This window comes from Dermacentor andersoni, chromosome 3 (assembly GCF_023375885.2).
Source record: "Dermacentor andersoni chromosome 3, qqDerAnde1_hic_scaffold, whole genome shotgun sequence".
Classification (NCBI taxonomy): Eukaryota; Metazoa; Arthropoda; class Arachnida; order Ixodida; family Ixodidae; genus Dermacentor; species Dermacentor andersoni.
This window is the reverse complement of record NC_092816.1, coordinates 59,208,399-59,231,751: the sequence shown is the minus strand read 5'-3', so window position 1 is coordinate 59,231,751 and position 23,353 is coordinate 59,208,399. Positions and strand designations below refer to the sequence as shown.

Genomic DNA, 23,353 nt, shown 5'->3' with positions numbered 1-23,353 from the left:
ATGCACGGTACAGGAGCGTTCTTGCACACCGCCCCTATCGAAATGCGGCCACCGTTGCGGTCGGGAGTCGAATCCGCAACCTCGTGCTTATCAGCGCAATGCCATAGCCACTAAGCCACCACGGCGTGTAATAAAAGAAAATAATACGTTGTAAACAAACCTGCAAGAATCTGTGAAGTCATAAGCATGAACAAGAGACAAATCCATGGACTAACCGTCATTCCCCACGGTAGATGGATGGTTGCAGTGCCAGGGTTCCGTCTGGTAATTTCGGTAGGAAACTGTAAGACTAAAAGGCTATGCTATGCGAGAAAAAAAAATGCAGATAGCCGGCGTCCTGCTTTGAACGCATATTGGTTTCCGGCATTTCCATATCACATCGTGTCACCCTGTCACGTCATCAGGTTACAACGTTGATTGAGCCTGGGGCCGCATCACGTACGAATCCCTTTCCCGCGATTGTATTCATTTCTTATCACGCCTCGCAGTAAGTGGCGGATACTGGTGATAAGGAAGGCCTGGCGTCATACCAGCCAATTAACCAACGGAACATGAAAAGAATCGTTACACAATAGGTCCCCGGGAGAACTTAATTATAGGAGCGCCCAGGTCCAGTGCAGGACGTGCTGTGGTACACCGCCAGCTATTCACGGGGTCAAAAGTTGCTTGTTATCGCCGTTTTTATTTTCGAAGTATACCTGTGAAGGTGCCATACTCGACTTCTTAAGAATTGACTATATTGACTATAGTGACTATAATGAGAAAAAGAAATGGGTATGGACAGGGCATGTAATGAGGAGGGAAGATAACCGGTGGTCATTAAGGGTTACGGACTGGATTCCAAGAGAATCGAAGCGTAGCAGGGGGCGGCAGAAAGTTAGGTGGACGGATGAGATTAAGAAATTCTTTGCAGAAGGATTGAAATCCGTGCCAGTTGGTACATAGTTGAAGGAGAAATCTTGGAAGCGTACTACATGAGTTTATTAGGCGACGACGGCATTAGTACAACCTCGGTGCGCTTACATGAAAAAGAATTTGCATGTCTAGTTCGGTCCCGACTGATGCGATATCTTGTGTTTTCATGCTCGGTGATTAGCGATGATGTGGTTGCGCATGCCCTGCTGGCCTTGCTGGGACTACGCCGTTTCTGATAAAGCTCAGTTGATAGTCCAGTCGTTGTGATGTGAGCCTCTACTCTTGTCCTTTGTGTTTTCTGACTGTTTTTTTTTTCCTTCAATTAAGAAATTTGCAGGGACAACGTCCCACAGTTAGCACATGACCGGGGTATAGTTGGAGAAGTATGGGAGAGGCCTTTGCCCCGCAGTGGGCGTAGCCAGGCTGATTATGATGGTGATGATGATGATGACTTTTATCTTAAGTGACTCACCTCTATGTGGCCGGGTGCAAATTCGGACCCGAATTTTTAACGTAGGCCGTACGGTGGAGCCGTTATAGAAGTGAGATACAGCCTTCAATGATAAGCTGGAGATTTGAGCCTGCGGCTGATCGCCTGGCATGCTATCTACAGGTGCCGCCTGATAATTATGGTATACACAAGTTATCACGCAATTATTATTATTATTATTTGATGTGCAAACACACACACAGACAATGCACAAAGAGGTAAATGAGGAAGGAGCAGACTGGGCAACTGCCACTGAGAGGGTCACAATGCCTGCCTGCTGTTTAGCAAGGAGGGGACAGAAAAGGAAGTTGAAGATAAGGAGAAGGGAAGTAAAGAAGACAGAAACAGCAAGATTACAGGCCACAAGGACGAAAGTAAAGCAAGGCATAGAATGAGCAAGTAAGAACAAAACATACATGCAGGAATAGAAAAACACAGACAAAAAAAACACGCAGGTAAGCACTCAGTACAAAAGGATGTAAAACGTATGCGGTCACAAACACGCACATATTGAGGTCTGTAGACATTAGAAACACCAGCAGTGCTTCCGTGGCGTTGGACGCGCAGTAGGTGTTTTCCCACGTATCGAAAGTGTACCTAGCTCTAAGTTCTGCTCTCGCTGAAAGTGTAATGCGGCCTTCAAAGATCGTAGTTACAGTAAACAACGGCACTGGCCAGATAACACATCTTGCGTTATGTGACCGTTAAGTCCTCAGGAGCGCTATGCACACTGGGCGCACTGGATAGTCTGTCCAAGCATGGGATAAGAGCCTGCAATTTGTGATAGCGAGCATCTTAGCTTTATCTTATCTTAGCATGATAGCGAGCCATGGAGAGCAGCTAATGACAGACTGTTTCTTATGAGCAAAAAAGTCATGAAATCGGTGCACATACTGCGAAGATGTCTAAAGGCGTCAAATTGAATGACAGAACGCCTACGATGCTCTTGATATTAAATGACGAGACTGTTTCTTTTTAAGCGCTATGATGTAGAACGAAGACCTTGCGTGGGTTCTGAGAGTTATATGTGATTATTTACAGGTGCGTCAGGTGGGTCAACCGCCGAATACTCTACCGTTCGGCTGACTGGGCGGAAAACGTGGTCGATACAACTTCTCGCCGCGAGGACCCCGACACTACACCGCTGACGCGACGGGTAAGCTCACGAGCTGAGTGATCTGACGTTGGGCTTGAAACCATTCCTGCGCGGTGTATACATATTTACGACTTGTTACTTTCAACGCCCCTGTTTGTTTCCCTCTTCAGAGGCGAGAAGGAGATATTAATATAAAAAGAACGAGGCCGCGAAGTAGGTCTCGACAACTGCGTTTTTGCCAGACTCAGTGTTGGCATAAAAAAGTGAAAGGCAGCGATAGGAACGAGAGATAATGGCATCGATTGCGATTGTGATGGCAAAGCTTGCGCGCACGAACAAAAGAATCGAATAAAGAAAACAACAGGAAGCATTCTTTCGGAGTTGCACATCGACTTCAGCCTAGAAAAAAAAAAAAAGAAGGTCACGATGACCTCGTACGACGAGCAAACTATACCTTATCCATGGTCTCTAAATGACTCTCATAAAATATCTGTTGTCGATACTCGCCGAAGAGGCAGTCATTGAATGTTTCTTTTATGGGTGTGTAACGAACGTATAGACATATAACGGAAGGGATTGATCGTCTCCGGCACAGCACCGGCTGTCGGTACAGCTAACATATACAACTGTAGCTATATAACTATACGACTGAGAGAGGGTTTCAGCAAGCGTGCATCAAATCAGCGTCCCGGAGAGGAAGGCAAACAGCAAGCGTATATGTAGGGCTTCCCGTTCTGGTCAATTTTGGGCTCGGCAAGGGACCCTGCACTCGTGTGGGAAGCTCGTAGTCTCCGTTTGTCGGCGAAATGAGAACCATACCGATCCCCTGTTGAGACCGTGACGCCTGTACCTAGTTGGGGCTTGTAGTATTTCAGAAGATCGCACTCAACCTCGAGATAAGTTTGCGCGTGTACATTACCCTGCCCAATCGAGCGAGGCGGCCCTGATCGGCTCTGTATAACTAGATCAGTGATCAAAGAAGGCGAAGCGGTCGAGCGTACGGATCCTGGGGAGTCTCCGGCACGGATTCGATGACCGCGGCCGCGTAAACCGTCCGCACTGTCTTTCGCTGTAGCGTTCTCCTCCACCCTCACCCCCCACCCCCCTCTATTTTTTTCCGTTTGGTCTATATCGGCCACTCTTAACGGCCTGAGGACTACCGACACCTACCAAGAAAACAACGAGGTTATCCCGTGGAGTTGCAGTGCTTGCGAAAGCGACGTATAGTAGATGTCTCCGCACAGGTCGCAAGGCATGTAATACATTCCGTTCGGGCCATGACACTCGTCGATCAGCCTTCGATTAAAGCACGGTCGGCTCGACACGCATCGACGGCGATTAGTTGCACGGAACAATATTACAAATACTTGGAAACTCCGGCGATGGGGGACTAAGAATCGTCGCCTCCTCTCGCCCTAGATGTCGCGCACGCCCAGTGAACGCTTCTTGGGCGCGGTGTTCGCGCATGCGTTCAAACTGTGTCGGGTTTCGCGCGTCGTCTAATCTTCAGACATTGCGAGGTGGGTCACTTCCTTCTTTGAAACGCAGTGTTGCGTACGTATGTGCTCGGGGATCAGGAATGCGTGGTTCTCGCGCGTGCGCATGCGCGAATGAGCCCCTCCGCGCGCGCGCGCGCGCGTGCACGAAAGCGTGAGTTCGTGAAAGCGTATCCGCGGGGACTTAGTACGGGACACGGCTGTTTGTCTTTTCTTTTTTCGACTAGAACACCACGCGCAGACACGCCCGGGCGCGGAGGAAGGAAACGGTCAACGAACTTTCACGGAGGCAAAGGAGTTTCCGACTTCGGGGAAATCTGCGAAAAAAACGACTTTCGTTGTCGTCTATACTGCAATGCGATTAATCCGGGTACCGATTTACGAAGCTGTTAATGCGGTTGAACGCTTCGTAGGGAAAACCGCGTCGGTCAACGAGCAATAGTTCTCACGGTTGAAGTATTCAGAACGTGAGAAAAAAAAGGAAGAAGAAGAATCCTCGAGTCGGGCCTTGCACACGGACAGTCTGCAAAGCTACTCAGAAGGGAGAACGATCTTGTCAAAAATTAAATTATGGGGTTTAACGTGCCAAAACGACTTTATGATTATGAGGCACACCGTAGTGGAAGACTCCGGAAATTTCGACCACCTGGGGTTCGTTAACGTGCACCTAAATCTAAGTACACGGGTGTTTTCGCATTTTTTCCACATCGAAATGCGGCCGCCGCGGCCAGGATTCGATCCCGCGACCTCGTGCTCAGCAGCCCAACACCATAGCCACAGACCAACCATGGCGGGTAACGATGGTATCCCAAGGCGGAGTGGAACAACTGAGCATATTTAGAGAAGACAAAAACAAATAAAAATTATTCGGTCGTTTTGTTCTCTTTGACTTCACACGCGAAACACACACACAACAGACGACACAACAAAGTATCTGCCTGTTCTGTCCTCCTTTTCCTGCCAACTTTTCCTTATGCTTCAGTATTTTTAACTACTTCGACAAAATAACGGGAACGTCAGCCGTCAAATGGGAAGCTATTGAATTCACACACCGTGGTAGCAGAGTCGGGCTGAGATAGTCCGACTCGGCGAAATTATGCATGGTTAAAGGGAAGCACGACAAATCTGTAAATGGAACAAGGACGACGCCATGCGCGATGTTTCGTTCATTATTTTTTTCTTCGAAAACATGACTTTAGGTGGCTGCGTCCGCGTTACTCGTGACGTGAATTCATTGATTGATCGATCGATTAATTAATTAATTTAGTCATTCATTGATGAAAAGGTCTCAAAGCGAGTGTAATTCAGGCTGTGCCTCGTCTGCCATGGTATCGAACTCTGGACATCTGTCTCAAGATGACGTCGTAGTCAGGGCTTATACAGAGGTTCGCTTGTTATGCGATATATCGTTCACACGGACTCAGTGCCGGCGGGTCGAGGCCTGAGTGGCAGTGGGCATCGAGGCGAGCAAACAGAGCTCACAAACACGGCGTTCGAGTCTTCGTGGCTTGCCGCGAATCGCCCGCCTTCTCTGACAGCGTTTTAAGTCTTTAGAACCGAATAGCGAAAACGCAGGCAAAGGACAGAGACGGAACTTGCATAAGCTTCGCCGATATGAACTCCACGCGAGCGCGTCGAGTCATATATAGTCAAGCCGACTCACTCGGATGCGACACGACCGCGTTTACCCGCATCTTGTCGCGCCATACAGGAGAGGCGTTGGTCAAGCGGATTGTTGGGCTATACATATTCACCCCCCCCCTCCCCCCCCCATGCTCGTTGTCGGACTTCGACTCGCGCTGTCGGTCCACGACCCGATATATCGATTCGATGACCAGATTTCGACCCGACTATATTAAGTCGACTCTATCCTACTTTATCAGGTTTATGTAAAACGTAGTTATACCTGCATACAACACAAGTCCTAACACTTTGGAGCGTTTGCACAATTACGAGCGCCTGGCCAAGGCAGGTTCGGATTGCATGTCAATCTGCAGACGGGCTAACCCTCAACCCGATTCGACGTTTTTTTTTTTTTCTTTCAGCCCGACAACCGATAAGTGTTTAGGGCGGCGAGAGTCGCAGCTCCACTAGTATACCCGACACGATGTCGGCTTCGTGTATAAGCTCCGTATCGTGGCTAAACAGAGAAACTTTTCTTCTTGTCCTCTGTGAAAGATGGGGACAGTAAAATAAAACACGGCTCTGGAAAGAGAAGTAAAAGCAGAAAGAAAAGTCAAGACCGCAAGCAATATGCCGGTATTGCTAGATGGTACACGACGTTTCTCGAGAGAGCTTCACTGGAAAACATTATAGCCAAAACTGCACGACATCGCGACGACTTCAGCAGCTACACGCTTTTGTTGCGGGCGCTTCCGAAAAGCGGACGTTCGGTGCCCGGACCGAAGACGGCAGTGTGTCGGCCGTAATTGGAAGCTTCCTCTTGCGTTGCCATTTAAAGTGCATTTTCTCGTCGTCCTTTCGTTCGAATGCTTTTTCTTTTTCCTCTCTTCGGCCCATTCCTCCCCCTCCCCGGCCCGTATTGAAAGAAAAAAAAAATCCGTCGGTTGGCACGGGGCAAATGTGGTTCCTTGAGTTGGCGCTGGCAAGTTTTCCTTTCTTCGGCACCGGTCCCTCGGGATGCTCGGGATGTTTACTCCGCCAACTTTTCGTCTGTCAGCTTCCTGCGCCAAGCGAAGTTCTGCTTCTGCCGTTAGTTTACTCAGAGTGCCGACCATGCCGACCATGCGTTGGGGCGACGGCGGCCTTGTTTGTTGTTGCGCCGCAAGATGGCGGGTGTGCAAGCCCGGTTCTCGAGGTCCAAACCACATAAGAGGCTAAGTCCAAACAAATCGAAACCTGCAGCGAACCCTTACTCGGCGCTTATATACTGCGATTGTCGTTTGGAGGGCTGCGCTTTGCGACAAAATGAAGATTGAACTGGAATCAAGTTTAAAACACAACGCGAAGGTCCTGCATCGTCTTGACGATGACAATCATTTAGCCGCTCTTCATCGCATTTTCCTTTCTTTTCTTTTCTGGCGAAAGCGCGGTAGGTGCTTTTGAACTAACTGTATATACGGCAGTGGAATTGTTTGCCTCTCTACTCACACGACGTCTGTAGCTGTTCTAATTGCAGTTATTACTGGGATAACTGTATAACTTGGAAATAATCGTGGGCCGACTTCGCAAAGCTGTTCGTTTGTAAGAACTGCCTTTGGGCCACCCGCCTTCTCTGAATGGTGCGCTCGCTATGGTCAACTTGACCCTTCGTTGCGCCTTCGAATGGCACGTGGTTTGTCTCGTTGCGAGGCGACTTTGCACTCTTTCGCTTGCGTTCGCAAGCGGCCACCGTTTTCGCATTGGTACGATGGCCTCGCGCGACTTTTTGCTTTTGCACCGAGGTCAACGAACACTTCCTTGACAAAGCGCTCCGAGAAGCTAAATTGCTGGGACGCCGGACTCGATCGTTTCCCGCACGGAAAGCCACGAGAGCCCTGCTGTGCTCTTTTTTCTTTTTTTTTTCCAGTACGACTGGGCTATGCGACCACCTTTGAATGTGTATTGAAAGTGGTTCTGTATATATATGCGCGCACACCACCTGTAGTATCTTTCCTCTTTTCCTTTATTTCTCCTCTCTCCCTTTCACAGTGTAGGGTAGCAAACCGAGGTACAACGTGGCTGTCTCCTTGCCATTGCTACTTTATATGTATGTTTTCTTTCTTTCTTTTATTTATATATCTCTCGCTTTCAGGACTTGCCAGTGTACTTCCTTGCAAACCTGTCTAGCGTATATAAAGTGTACAAGTGTGTGAAGGCTTGGCCATTCATCGATATTATTCATTGCAACAAATGGGCACATCTTAGAAGACAAGCACTTGAAAGAACGAAACACGAACGAAGCGCCGTGTTTACGCATCCTTCTCTCGAGTATCGTTTGTTACGGTCATGAAGTATCGATAAGCATAGCGAGACGAGGCATATAGGGAAGTTGAGGTAAATGTTCGTGTAATATATATGATAGTCAGGAAGAAAAAAAAGCACCGCCCATACACTCCGTAGAGATGGTTAGTCGGCAAAACTAAAACGTGCGGCCCAGCTCTTTATCACTTGGTTAATCCCGACTGTTCATTAAACGACGCCTTGGTAAGCTGCCGGATCCTCGGTACGCAGTCGCTGCTTGGGTTTGGCTGCACGAGTTTGTTCTTGTGCCCGGGCTGCAGCATCAGCACGGCGTAGACGAGCTCGTTCCCGGTTCTTCTCGCGGCGTTGCTGATTGAAAGCTGCCTGCTCCTCGGGAGTACGTATGACGCGTGGCGCAAACCCATTTCAGAGCCGGAAACAAAAATTGGAGGACGCTTAAGCTTCGCCTTCAAGAGTGGAACGCGATAGCGTTATCGCACCCCGTTCGCACCGCCTACTCAAACGCGCTACGCCAGCCAAACGTCGCGATCGGCACAGATAGCCGGGCCCCGACGCGCCATGAAGGCGGACGCGATCATGGGTCGAGTGGCGCGCCACGTGTCGGGGCAGCGCCGTACATTGCGAGGAGGGGGTCTTCTGTGTTTGCCGCAAGATGGCTCTGCGTGTGCGCAGAGCGCAGAAGAAATATAGCGGAAACGTACTTCGCTACTCGTAAAACTTCGACTTCTGTAAGTTACACGGTCATAATTACCGATATACACCGCAGTACAACTTTCTACGGCACGTTAATAAGGCAACACCGCATTCACTAGAGGCGATTTTGTCCCGTCTTGAAGGAACGAACTCGTGGCTGAGTGGTATCGTCTCCGTCTCACACTCCGGAGACCCTGGTTCGATTTCCACCAGCCCACCTTGCAAGATGTTTTTTATTTATGAAGTGCCTTCTGGGATTTATCGCTCATGGCCAACGCCGCTGACACCGACGCCGATGACACCGGCTTTTCTGCGACACGAGCTCCTTAACGCCGTCGCGTTAAAATGCTGCGCGCGCGCCCGGCTGCGACGGAGAGCACGACGTCACTGCTGGCGCAGCCAATCGCGCGCCTCTACTTCACTCTCTCTATTTCGCGCATGCGCATCGGGTTGCGCCGGAAGAGCTTTCAGCCTACAGGCGGCAGATGGATGGACAGACGAATAGGCTAGGCATATACAGCTTCGCTGTAAAAACCCGGAACTTCGTGGCTCCAGAACAGGTGCCTAATGGACTTATGGCACCGGGCTATGTACATGCTAATACCTAAACGTTGTTCTTTTCTCAGCTTTAGTTTATTCTCCGTTAAATAACAGTGAATAAGTAACAGACAGTATGCAAACGAGAGTCCCGAAGTGAATGACTGCAATGGGATCCTCGGTTCTAAAAAAAAAGGAAAAACGACGTATCCAAAACGTGGGTCAGAGCAACAAAATTAAAAAGAAATTACCAGGAAAACAAATGAACACGCGTAATGCAATGCATTGGTAAGAGAAAACAAACAAAAAAGTATATATGTCAAAAAGCATAATTATACAGAACATGCTATAGGGCGTGAAACTATTTGAAAGATACATTTTAATTCATGTTTAAATACATTGAAAGATGACGTTAGTTTAAGCCAATGAGGTAGGTCATTCCATATTTTTAATGCTGAAAACGAGGATGTCATTTTTCCATAGCTTGTGTTACATCTAGGTAGTAAAAAGTCGAAATTCTGCGCTAACCTAGTGCGGTTGGTATTAATAAGTGCCCACAAATTCGTAAGCAGGCTGTTTTTTAAGCAATTTATAAAAGAGAATACCTGTATTATACTAAAACAAGCCAGATACAGATAGTATAAAGTTAGCCTGGAGTATCGGGAGAGCATTTGAGTGAACAGACAACGTTCATGTAAGGATTTCTAAATAACCACTGTCGACCACATACACACACACACACACACAAAAAGAAAAGAATCAGAAAATAAGGCGAAGAAGTACAGATGAGACCAAAAAGAAGAGAACATGGGTGGATGGACATAGTGTTCCTCTCCGTACAATAGTGTATAGTTTAAGTGACAACTAAAAAGATAAAGCATTAATTGAAGTCGCTACGCAGGGCGTTCGGGATGACGCTTCGGCGCTCATACTAAGGTTGCAGAATCGAATCACGGTGGTCCAAACGTTGCTTTCGGATGAGAAAACTCCTCACGTAAAAAAAAAAAAAAGAAATAAAAAGACACTCTGAGGGCCGCGATGGCATTCATAAATAAATGAAAGACGAAAGAAGAAGAAGATGAACATGGAGATAAAGACCATGTGCCTGTTTGTTCATACCGGCCGCTGCGCGAAGTATATGAGGGCACGAAGGAAAGGGTAGCGCGGTTCCCGCCTCAGCCCTATCGCTCTTCGCACCGATATCCATCTAACCGATTCCGTGCTGTGCGTCGAAGGCTATGGGTCGCTTTAGCCAATCGGAACAGAGAATCAGACGAAGGACTCCTCCATAGCCCGCCTTGGATTACCCTCCGCGCCCAACACCGTCTGAGCCGTCGTGTAGCCCCACCTTACAACCCCCCCCCCCCCCCCTCGAACAAGAATCTCTCTCTCACTGAAGGATTAGGATTATAGAGCGCACAACGGGAGAGTCCTCCTCATTTTCTTTGGAACACGCAGCCGGCTCTCTCTTTGCAGATTTGCTGCCACGGCTTCGCCTACAGGCTTCACTGAACTGCACGGAAGTTGGCGAAACGGGCTGCTTCGCTTGCCCAAGACCCGTCGAACTAAGAGTGCCCGCGCGCTGCTCCGCAGCGCAGCAAAACGAACGTGCGCGTGGTATATGTGTATGTATACATAGAGACCGCCTGCTCGCGGTCCTCGCCTGCTCGCCACAATTCATATCGGCGGCGGTAACGCGTAAGCAAGATCGACGTTCGCGAGGTCAAGCTCTCTTTCCGAGACGGCGTGTGGCTTACGTCTCGGCGTCGCTAGTATAGCATACCGCACCGAACGAGCGCACACATCGCGGTGCAGGCGGGGTTGTTTGCATTTCGCGCATTCTTCGCAACGTCTCCGTGCGTTGCGGTATGTATACTGTTTGGAGAAGGTAGACGGGGCGCGGAGTGTGCCGAGAGACCCATCGCGCGGCACGTGGTGGGGGTAAATAAAAAAAAAGAAAATAGCGTTGCGGCGGCCACTCCAGTTGTGCGTGTGTATATATACGTACGCACATACTTTCAGCCGCATATTTCTCTTTCTCATCATATATACTCGTCCGTCTGTGTGTTGTACGGAGAGGTGGAGAAAGTATCCGCGCACTCGAGATGGAGCGAGACGTACGGAGCGAAGGGCGGTGGGTTTTGGCGCGACTGCTTGCGGCGGTCGCGCTGAGTGCTGCTCGCGTGAGAGTGTTTGTCCAAGCCAAGGAGATGGAGTTCGGGAAGGGAGTCGCGAGATTTGGAGTACAGTGGCCCCCGCGTGGGCCGGGCTGCTGATATTGATGCGGCCGTGGCCCATTAGAGGAATGTGGTCGTCGTCGTCGGAACCGAGTGTTTGTGTCGGGTAAAGAAAGGGTATAAAAGGGAAGGTGGCTTTCAACTCAGCTTCAACAGTCGGCTCATACATTTTTTTCTATAGTTTGGCGCACCAACTGGACGACATGGAAGGAATGGGCTCTGCGTTCTTGACAAGCTGAAAGAAAAAAACACGGGGGTGCCGTGTTCAATCACTCCGTGCTGTCCGATTTGTGGGATGAAATGAAAAAAAAATAGAACAAGAAAAGAAAACAGAACGAAAGAAACAGTGAAGAAACAATCCGCAGCTAACTTCAGCGATTTCTCCCTGCTCCGGACTCATTTCTTACGGCGACGGCAGGATTTCACAGTGGACGCCATCATCCTCTCGAGAACTGCTACTCTGTGTTGCACGCAGTATCGTCTTGGCGTTCTGTGCAGTAAATAGCCCGTTGTGGCCTCCGAGATACGTGCACAAGCGTCGCCACTCTCGGGGTCTGCACGACGCATGAAACCGCGGGCAAATGATAAAAGCTCTGAATCTGCGCAGGAGCTCAGCGGTTCGCAACGCCGGGCTTTAAACTGGACGTTGCCGTAAGCGCACAACTTCCAATCGTCGCAGCGCAGGTAGTGGACCAAGTTTTGTATGCCTTCACCATATGGCGAGGGGGAGGCAAGGGACGAGGAGGAGGGCTGATGACGATGGCGCGTTAGCGACGACGCCGTCGTCGGTGCAACAGAAAGGACGGACACCGGGACGATGTAAAGGTACCGTAGTGCACGCTATTCCTCTCCACGTTTCGCCAGTGGTCCGAGCCTCCCCCCACCCTTCCCCCTTTCCGCTCACAATATCACGGGCCGTGTATGCGGTGGATGATAGAGAGGAAATAGAATCGAGCGAAAGGAATCATTACAGCAAACCCACGTATGGCCCGGATAATATCGTCCCGGTGCCACGAGGGCGACGGAGAAGATCACTAAGACGAGAGAGACGACCGTAGTGGGGCGAGCCTAACGTTCCGCCATACTGATTGTATACCGGTCATTTGTGAATAGTAAACGCGGTTCCCATTTGTAAACCTTATATCTCTGCTCGTTTAATTTTTTGTTACGCAGCCGTTTGGAGAACGCAGCCATTGCGCGAAACGTAGAGCTAGAGGTGTGGCAGGCCGTTCGTTGGAGCCTGTTAGTGCTTACCACCTCGCCCGTATGCCACATGGGGGATCTCCGTTTTTTTGAGTCGCTATACTCCGCACCGACACGCAATGTCGCGGAGAGGAAGCGTACGGCACGATATGTGTGCAAAGGCGCAAAGGCCCAGGCAACGCTAGACACGCAGTGAGGTACACTAACAGACAGCTGACAATATAATGATTCTGTTGTACCACAGCGACCCACTTTCGACCACCCGAACAAGATCGGTCTTTTGGGAGCGCTCTACAGCGCCCTTGAAAGCGACCACCCGCGGTGACGCCATTCAAGCGCGCAACGTTGTGGAAGCTGCACGCAAGAACTTGGGTTGAATAGCGATGGGTCATTTCTCGCGTTTCGTGGCCAAGAGATTCGTGGTCACCACGTGTCCGCGCGAGCCTGCCCGTGAGGTTGCCGCTTCGGCTGCCAAGAACAGGAAAAGAAGAGCGACGAAAAGCCAAGTTACTTATATGCAGGGAACAACGTAGCATTAACAGCCGCAGAACAGTTTGATCATTTCTTAAAGGATAAATATATTTAAAAAATTATTACTGAACCTAAATAAAGAACAATTTCACCTAATTTCTGACCAAATGCACCGAACTATTTCTTGGTGCTAACGCAGCAGCTGCAAGAAGTCTTGCCGCCTTCACAGGATCGCACGCTATGTATGAAGGGGAATGTTTTCGAACATTTTAAGTTCTTCCACGGTGAAAAAGAATGGAGAAACTCTACTGGATTTGCCTAAGTATGTGTAAGAATGCTCCCAAACTTCAAGTTGGCCCGCCCTCAAGTTTCCCCACCCCTACTGTAAGCTTGCCCATGCATTTTCGGTGGAGCCGAAATGTATGCTTATGGGTATTCTCTATTTATTTATAATTTTGGCTTAAATTGTTCCTTATTGCTCATAAAGCTGCGAATCATCAAAATTTACGCTATTATAACGAATAAATGTCCGAACTTAGCGAAGTAAACATCTTTGTGTAGATACAAGGCAATACGCTTTTCGCGTGACGCGGCTGGAGTACTCGCCAAAGAATGATCACGCATTAAAAATAAAAAGAAAAAAAGCTCACTCAGTGTCGCCGGAACTTACGCCCCTAACGAAATCAGGCGCAGTTAACGCGCCATGTCATACTCCCCCCTCCGATTTCAGATTGTGTCGTTGCGAACGGACCTGAGCCGAGACGAGGAACCGTCTGGCTCCATGGAGGTGGGATGGAGGGCGGGGGGGGGGGGGAGGGGGGCGTAGGAGCACTCGTATCGGCGCGCGTTCGCCTTCCCTTCCCTGCATGCGACGCCAAGGATGATGGAGAGTCCCTTTGTTGTGGCGCTGCTGGCAGGGGACTGCAAGCCGGGAGGGCGGTGTTGTGGGGAGGGAGACCTTGCCTCGGGAGGGTGGCCTGCGGCAGCGGCGTGCTCGCGCGTGTATTTACGAGCTCGCGCCGCGACGCATTTGCCGCCGGCGGCGGTCTCGGCACGCGCCGCGAGCGCGCCTCGACAACACCCCGACGGTTGCGTCATGCCGCCGCAGTGTGCATGAAGAAGACGCCTCTGCGGCGGCGGTGCATATAGCCTCGCCGCTTGCGTTCGGTTTCCCTCTGTTCGGTGGCTTCGGTTATTTCCGTTCCCTTGTTTCCAGGCCACGCGACGCGACCCGGTTCGCGAGAAGGAAGTCTTTGAGGCTAATAGAAACGACAGGTGAAAGCGACTACGTTCAGCGCAGAAACACACAAGGGACCGACATGAAGGAAATGCACGCAAGCGCTTGTGTCCGTCCGTGACTTGATGAAGCGCTCTCCCAGGGAGAGCGCTCTGATGAAGCGCTCTTCCTGTCCAGAGGGACAAGGGGACAAGCGCTTCTCTTTTATTATTCTACCTTTATTTAGTGCCTCGTTTGTGTGGGCGGGCAGTTCCACCAAGCCATTTCTACGTAAACGACTCCTCAGAATGGTCATTGGCAACTTATTATGATAAAGAATGAGGCCGGCGAATGCGCGGACAAACTAATTTGAACTTGAAACAGCAAATTCTTTTTGCAGGCAGTAACACTTCTTGAATTCTGTCCAAGTTATCGTTATTAATCGTGTTGCCTCCTAGTTTCGCTAGGTAGGTGCTTGCTTTTCGCATGCCAGTCAATTTTAGCGGTTATAAACTTACTTATTGACGTACAAGTATATGTCTCGTTAAGTCTATAGATAATTCGTGGGCAATTGCATTGCAAATATTCGAAATAATGATTTCAATTTCTTATGTAACTAATTTTAAGGAATTCTTAACATTTTAAGCAATTGTTTGGAATGTTCTGAATATTGTCTTGTACTATATATTATATCATCGCCTTAAAACTAATTTATGGTGACAATTAAGGCGGCATCAAGAAGGTATTTCGAAGCCCTAAAGACGAAGCTGAGAGGTATACTGCAAGTGCTTTGGCCTTATTCTTCCTAGGGGCCTCAGGAGTACGTAGGAGAGATGTGCTAAACGTTGCGTTTGATTTCATTCTCCTCTTTCAATCACCTTTCCCCCTTCCTCAGTGCAAGGTAGCCTACCGCTCTCAGCCTGGTTAACTTCCCTGCCTTTCCCTTGCGATTTTTCTTTCCCTCTCTTAATTTCGTTCGAGCAGTAAAACTATTTACCTACTTCCCCTGTTACGTATCTTAATTAAAAAATTGTTTTAGGCTTGAATAATTCAATGAACCCTATCTGCATCTTTTTAATGTAATTGCGACTTGATACGTTCTGGCTATTCGATGACACGTTTTTCTTTTGTTCCCAGTTCTACCTTTTCTGGTTTCTCGCTTCGTTCCTGTAGTTATTACAATCTGTATTTTTCCTACGACCACCCAATTCTTGGCCCATACTCCAATGCGAGTACGTACTAAGTTTGACCACCACCACCACCACCACAATTATGAAAAATACACTATCTGTTTTACAAAAATGAACGTACAATAAACACAACATTGTTAAACAAATAGAGTTATGGAGTATTAACATCCGTGCCAGCTTTCTTTGTGGCGAGTTTACGTGCTGGCCGGTTCTCTTCAATACTCATCATATTTTCTTATTTCTCCAGAGCAAAAGAACAGGACCAGCCGGGAAGAAGGACTTAATAAGTTTGTCACGGGTATTACACTGGAACTACGTGCTCAAATTTGACAGGTTGGGGGGAGAGGTGGAGCGGTGGGGACATCCGGACATCCTGCACCGGATCCGCGCGTGGCTCCAACATGAACGTGCCGTCGTTGTCATTCCGTCGTCGCCGTTGCGTCGTCGTCATTTCATCGCCTTCATCACATTGTCATCATTTCTTCGTTGTTTTTATTAATCTTCTCTTGTTTTCTTACATTTTCTGCCCTTGCCCCATCCCCTTGTGCAGAGTAGTCAACCGGACACTTCACGTGGTTAACCTCTCTGCTTTTCACCTCTTGTTTTCTCCCCTCCTTCTCCTTTCTTCGTTGTCATGTCGTCGTCAGTCTTCCGCCGCCTTCCCTCTGTAGCTGCCACCGCGCTGTCATATCCTCACCATCACTCCGCCATCTTCTAGCCGTCATCCCTGTGCCGTCTTGAGAGTCACCGTCATTTTGTCGTAGTGATTCAATTGTCGCCATGACGTCTTCGTTGTCATTCCGTCGTTGGTATTGCGTCGTTGTCATCGCATCTTCGCACAACTGGGCACGAAAATGGCATGATGATGATGGTTGCGTGACGACGACTGCGCATTAGTGCTCAACGGCGGTAGAAGTTGACGCCGTGATGCTGTCACTCGGCTTGTGTGGAACCCGTCACTAAGTGTTTGGCTTGAAGACATATCTATTAATTTTTATAAAAAAAAGCTTACCTTTCCTATACCTCACTGTAATGAACAATTTTTTTAGAGTTTTTCTTTCCAGTAATCCGTAATTGTTGCTTCTCCCGTCGGAATTTACCGCCTTCACGTTGGAGGTCATCTAGGAGATTGTACGCCAGCGACAATGAAAGCGAGCGTCAGGTGTTGAATTTTCTTAAGAACTTCTTCTTTTTTAAATTATGGGGCTTTACGTGCCAAAACCACTTTCTGATTTGAGGCACGCCGTAGTGGAGGGCTCAGGAAATTTCGACAACCGGGGGTTCTTTAATGCGCACCTAATCTAAGTACACGGGTGTTTTCTTAAGAACTGCCAAAGGACGCTAAGTTCTTGTGGAGAGTTTTAGAGGTCGCTTATAAAGCTTCGCTTTGATGTATCGCTTGTTCTTATTGGCATACATCTGCGAAAAATTTTTGTCTAGGCACTTCTGCGTTCCGGGGCTCCGCGCTATCCTGGTTCATCAACTATACCGTAGTGCAAACACAGCTGAGTACGAACAGGTGCGTATTTTACGAGCAGGTGCGTAACCCATACATTTTAGCGTATTAACATGGAGGTTATAAATAGTCACATCCCGTCATTTTAAAACATTGTTCATCCTCTGCATTCAGTTTTGTATCGCTGCACAACCATCAGCACTGCTAATGGAACCAAACATATGCAGATTGCTAGCACACGATATATTGAAAAGCTTCCGAACTTGCTCCGGTTGGTCTGCAAATGTCGTTTTCATGTTAAAGTTGCATTAAAAAGAAAATTAATGCAACAACTTACAGAAAGTAGTTTTTAAGATTCCTTCATATCCTTTATATCAACGACTCCACAAGCAAGGCACATGTGCCTGAAACTATATGTTTCGACGCAAGTCTGTCAGTATGATCAACATAGGGAGCCGCTTAGTAGTAGTAGTAGTGATTTTAAGATGAAAGGAAGAGAAAAGTGCAGTGCCGTAACTGTCTCTCAAGGGAGGGCACCTCAACAGCACTGCACGGGGTAAGGGGAGTGGGGAGAAAAAAATTAGAGAGAGAATGAAAGAGAGCGGAAAAAAAACAACAAGGAGGTTAAAGAAGAAGCAAAGCGGGGTTACAGCCGCGCTCTCAGCTGAGTCTCGTCACAAAAGCCAAGGAGGGCAGCAAGCGCTCTCTTGGCGATGGAGGCGGGGGCTGCGGGAAATAGGAGATCACCCTCCGTGCTGCACGGTAGTCCGATTCGGCGATATGAAGCACAGAGCGCGGTGCGCTCAACGTCGAAGGATGGGCAACGCAGGAGAAGGTGTTCCAGTGTCTCATCCTCGCCGCATTCCGTACACGCGGGGCTGCCTGTTCCGTGCAGTCTGTGCAATCGGGCGGCCGTGCTGTAGCAGCCGACGCGCAGCCGCAGGAGAAAGGAGCGATCCCAGCGGGAGAGGCCGGCGCGGGGGAGGAGGCGAGGGGGCGTCCCCGCAGCAACACGTGAGTCAGGATGATGCGCTTGCCTGAACTGCATGTAACGAAAACGTAGTATTTTGGCTGCCTAGTCATACTATTGATACTCATACTTTATTAAGGCGAAAGCCTTTAATCTTTGTTTCAAGGCCGCATTGTGAGATACAGAAAATCTCGCGTCACCCAAGGAAGGCCAGAAGTGGACCAAAGTCCAGCCGTATATAAGAGATCATTAATGATTACCAAAGTTAATTAATTACGTAAACGAAATCGAGACATCTACCCAATCGTAGCAATTGCTACCAAGGAAACCAATACGGATTCCTCGAAAGAAAAGCCTCGCAGATGAAGCAAAATTCGTCCTGGTCCGGGATTCGAACCCGGGAGCACCGCATTTCCGGGGCAGCCGCTGCACCATCCGAGCTAATTAGGAGGCTAGCACAAGGCAGGGCGATTCCGAATGTGTTAAGAACTCGCAGCAAAGACAAGAGTTGGACGTAATAGCTATGCACAAACCCGCAAGGTGGAGACAAGTAATTATTTAAGGGAAAACGAGATTACTTATTAATGAGAAATGAGATTAGTTAATGAGATTAGCACACTGGCTAGCCCTTACGTTGGGTATAACAAAAAAAAACTAAAGATAAACTTAAGACCCGGATAACACGTGGTCTCACAAAGCGCAACGTACGCTGACATCTCGGAAAACATAGTTGCTAAAATTTGGCACTCTCCACCCGAATTTCCCTTGTAGGTATTGCACTCTTGTTCAGTGTCACGGACACAAGGAAAGCATCGGGTAAAAGAATACGTCGTGCACTCTTTGTAATGAATTTGAAAGGAAAACCACTGACCCTTTAAGATTGGCGAAATTAGCGACGGAGCATTGCAGCCAGGCGTTGACTCGAAAGGCGACAAAGCCCCGCCCCCCTTGACCCAGCAAGGACGTTTAATAAAATTCTCTCTCTCTCTCTCTCTCTCTCTCTATCTATCTTGAATATGGCGCGGAGCTTCAAAGCAGTACAGCACACAGCGCGTAGTACACGATGTATGCAGAAAACGCCCTGTGTGAACGAAAAATAATAATAATAAAAAAATTTATTTTACATTTTTTATGCACTTACAATAATTTACAACAGTTATATTTTAGTTTTGACTCGATTTATAGGCTAGATATTAAGATGAACGAAAAGTCTCTGTTCGTTCTTTTGTCAACAGGTTTCTGTCATAGAGCGTTCACAGAAAATTTCTTTGGTGATATAGAAAATTGCTGTAAATTTTGTGTAAATCTACAGCTATTTTTTACTGTGTACACACTGCAGTGACTCGAATATGCATCAGTGCACGTGAGATGCGCACTACAGGGAGAAACATTCGCTAATTTAGCTGCGCCACCAAAAGACGCTAGTAAAAAAATTATCATGCTCGTCTTTTACGTTGAAACGGCGAAAATATATGCGAGGTAACATAACGCTTCATGTAATTTTCTTTCAGCTTTGCATCTGCCGGCTATCGGAGTGTGACCATGCAGTCCTCGGCCGACGTTACAAACACGTGAACGGCATGCTTCGCGACGATCTGAAGCACTGCAGCAGCCGATAGCAGACGACGAAAGTGCCCCGCCCTCAGGGCTCACTGCGCCTGCGCGATACTCGTTGCAGCCGCCGGCCGGCGGTGGCGCCGAGCAGTCGCCACGCGCTCCGGTGTTCCCTTTAACAGTGTAGCCCTCTGTACGTTGTATACGGCCGTAACTTTAGTGCAGGAACGAATGCACGGGGGCTGTGAAAGAGATGCTACAGAGTAGCAGTTGATTAGTTTACAGACATATACGTTATTTCCTCTGAACTGCATTTGCGTTAATTTCGCGGTAAGAGATTGAATACTAGAAGAGAAATTGAAGGTAAAGCTTGCTTGAATTTCGCTCCGAAACCACTGCGAAATGACGTCTGTGACGTCAGAAATTTTAAAGATTTCTTTGTAATTTTATTTCGGTTGTTATGTTGAGGTCTGAGCGACGGTTGCTCAACCTTGCTATGTTCATGCTTTAGCTCTCTAAGAATACAATGTCGGCCTTATTTACCGCGTAACAAGGTAACTGGTCCTAAGCAAGTGCCGCCCAAATCAATGACGTCACGGCGAGATGGTGCGGCAACGTCGACGAGGCGTTGCCGCCAGTTTTTCGCTTTTGCACTTTTATTGTGGTAGCAACTATATGGACACTCCAAGCAGATTTCTGCCGTCGCCGTCGCCGTGATGTTCCGCATAAATCCCAAGGGCGATAACAGTGTCGCCGCGCGCCGTATGCTGTATGTGCGAGTGAAAGCGTGCGACGGTGCTCCTAGTTTACTACCGTAAGAGCGGCCTTTCTCGGTATTGTTTGAAGAGTAGCCCGCACCGCCCAGCGGTGAAAAGGCGCGCCCCTACAGTCTATTATCCATGCGCGCGCGCGTGCAACCCGATGCGTGGGCAAGCGAGCTCGTTCGGAGGCCGCGCAGTGTGACGCGAGTTGCGTATCGAGGTTCGTCCCTGGGCCAGTGTGCGTATGGCGGCGTGGTCGGCGACGGTAAACAGGAAATCGAAACGCCAGGCCAATGCGGCTGGCGGAAGGAAACGACTCTGTTCTAAGCCCCATGTCAACACTTGAAACGGTAACAGTGGTTGCGCGCTTGTGATATACAATGCAGCTGGCATGCTTGTCCATTTCGTTCAAGGTGCTAATGTGGGAACATAGGCCGCCGTAGAAGGGCCGGCTGTCCCACAAATGTAATACACGAACACCAGCGACTGAGAAATGTTCAGGCTAAAAAAGCAAAAAGTCTCATTGACCTTCCATTCTGTCAAGAAGGATGACCAGCGAAGCTGTGTATGTAAGCCCCTTAATGGCGAACTGCACCTCCGCCGCGGGTCGGCCCGGCATAGCACTATCTTCCGGATCGGCCCACGTATGGGGAGTGCTTAGTGCCTGCTTCACTTCCGCCGTGGGTCGGCCTGGCATTGCACTATTTTCGGGATCGGCCCACGTATGTGGAGTGCTTAACGCCTGCTTCACCTCCGCCGCGGGTCAGCCCGGCATTGCACTGTTTTCGGGATCGGCCCACGTTTGGGGAGTGCTTAACGCCTGCTTCACCTTCGCCGCGGGTCGGCCCGGCATTGTACCATTTTCGGTATCGGCCCACGTATGGGGAGAGCTCAACGCCTGCTTCACTTCCGCCGCGGGTCGGCCCGGCATTGCACTATCTCCGTGATCGGGCCACGTATGGGGAGTTTTTTGGTTACCACAACGATAGGAAAATTTCAATGGACGGTAGAGGTATACAGCTTCGCTGTAAAATCACCGACGATTACGATACTGCCTAAAGCGAAATTTGAGCTCAGCCCAATGCGTGTTTTCATTTCGCGTTATATTGGCTGGCGCGGACCATCTGTCTTGTGCGGCACGCTGCGAGCGGAGCGAAGTGTGGAGCGACTTTGTCGATAATCTGGAGATAGCGAGAGCCAGCGCGTGGGCGACGTGTGGGCGCGATTTATAGCAGACGCCGCGGACAGGCCTCCCAGACGACGCTCGCTATTCTGGCGCCATCTCGTAGCCATCGTCGCCGCACTGCTCTTCTGCCGCTTTCGAGATACCTTTCTCCGCATTCCCTTTCATGGTTCCGCTGCACTCTCGTCTCCGCTTTCCTTCTCATGTCTTTCATCGACCGCTGCAGTCCGCGTTCGATTTCCTCCATCGCTGCGCTAGTTCACCCGATGACGCCGAGGCACAACGCCGACGCTTGCTGCAGTAACGAGCGCCTGGGAGCTGCGCGCTAGAAAGAAGAAAAAGAAACTCCAGAGTCAGAAAGACAAAATGATGGAAGGAGCCCAACGATACATGAGTCAATCATGGCCTGCCATTACTTACGCTGTAAGATTTGTCGGACGGTCCTACCGCTGTCGACCAGATGTAGGAGTCGTCGGACTATCTCGCCGCTGCCACCATTTGAAGGAGATGAAGTTCGTAGACAGGAACTCGGTGAACAGGATTTATTTACATATTAACAGTTTAAGCAAGATACATTGGCAGACTAGCGCGACTTCCATATGGAGCCAGCAAAACTAACATACAGCAAACAGTTTACGAGCACACAGCTCACTAGTACATTTCTAGTATGACAGAGCACTCAGCTCCCGATAACGATCACGACACGAGCACTCCCTAGCAGCCGGCAAACGCTGCTTATAAGCTCTCCGCTTGACGTCATAGTTCGACGTCATCGTTCGGTCGTGGACGGAGCACGAATGGTCGGGAAGGTTCGTCCAAGCATTGTAAACTTGCCGCCGCCCCACACTATCGCTTACGCCCACACACACGCAAACACACAGGTGCGAACCCATACACACAAAGGCTCCGGAGTCGACGACCGAGGGCTTCGTAGAACTGCTCCGTCTCGGGTGGTGCGGCCAAGTACTAATTTCCTGAGTTGATCGCGCGCCACGCGGCTGCCGGTCATCCGCAGTTCTCGGTACCGCCCAGCTTTCAGTGCCGACGTCAGAGGGCTTCGTAGAACTGCTTTGTCCCGGGTGGCTCGGCCAAGTACCAATTTCCGGAGTTGATCGCGCGCCACGTGGCTCCCTGCCGACCGCAGCTCTCGGAAGGGCGCCCCGACTGGTGGGCTTGGAACACGTGCAGCGGGCTGAAAGCTGGCACGTTGCCACCCCGTATGGCCATTCTTAACAACGCGTAGTATGAGAGCGTGATTTATCTGCCCGATACGTGAACGTCCAATCGCAGCGGCAGCTACTAGCGGATCTGTGGGTTGTCCTAAAAGCCAACGCTCTCCAAAATTATTTTCTAGAAGTTGATAACTAAGCAACAGTTCATTGGCTTGATTCTTCGTCTAGCTTAACGTAGTCCTGTCTCCACAGGAAGTTGCGTGATGGTACGGCGCCAGGCTGCGGCCAAGCCGCGCATGAATTTAGTGGCAGAAAGCGATACACCGAGAGGAGGCAGTTCGTACATTGCTGAAAAGCGACAAAAAGCAAAATAGCTAAAGAAAGCGGTAGTAATGATGAATTGATAACTTGAGAGCACTCTTTGAAGCGGGCTGGCGCCGGATGCCACCAAGCTCGCTATTTTTATAACCCTTATTGCGTGTTTATTGCTCGCCTTTAATTATCTTATTATCTACCGTTCATGCGAACTAACAGTCAAACCTCAATGAACTTCATTGCCCTCGAAAGTAACGTCTTCTTGTTGTGTGTGTTCTCTGGCTTTACACCGCCAATATTCCAGCCCCGTTTTATTGTTTTATTGTTTATTAATCATTTCACCATTACCCTTAAAGCACAATGACTTGATGAGGATAACTGCATCCTCATCTACCTTTGGGTGGATATTGCTACATTTTAATGAAGTATAACAGTATTGAAGCAGCGTACTTATATCTGACACGTACATGTACA

At 49.1% G+C, this 23,353-nt stretch overlaps 1 protein-coding gene across 1 annotated transcript in view; it reads left to right on the top strand.

Moving 5' to 3' along the window:
* LOC126547238 (uncharacterized) overlaps positions 1 to 23,353 on the top strand; it is a 359,216-nt gene that overhangs the window by 122,087 nt on the left and 213,776 nt on the right. Inside the window, exon 2 of the mRNA XM_050195188.3 lies at positions 2,447 to 2,561. The gene's annotated coding sequence lies outside the window, so the exon portion shown is untranslated. The remainder of the gene's footprint in view (positions 1 to 2,446; positions 2,562 to 23,353) is intronic.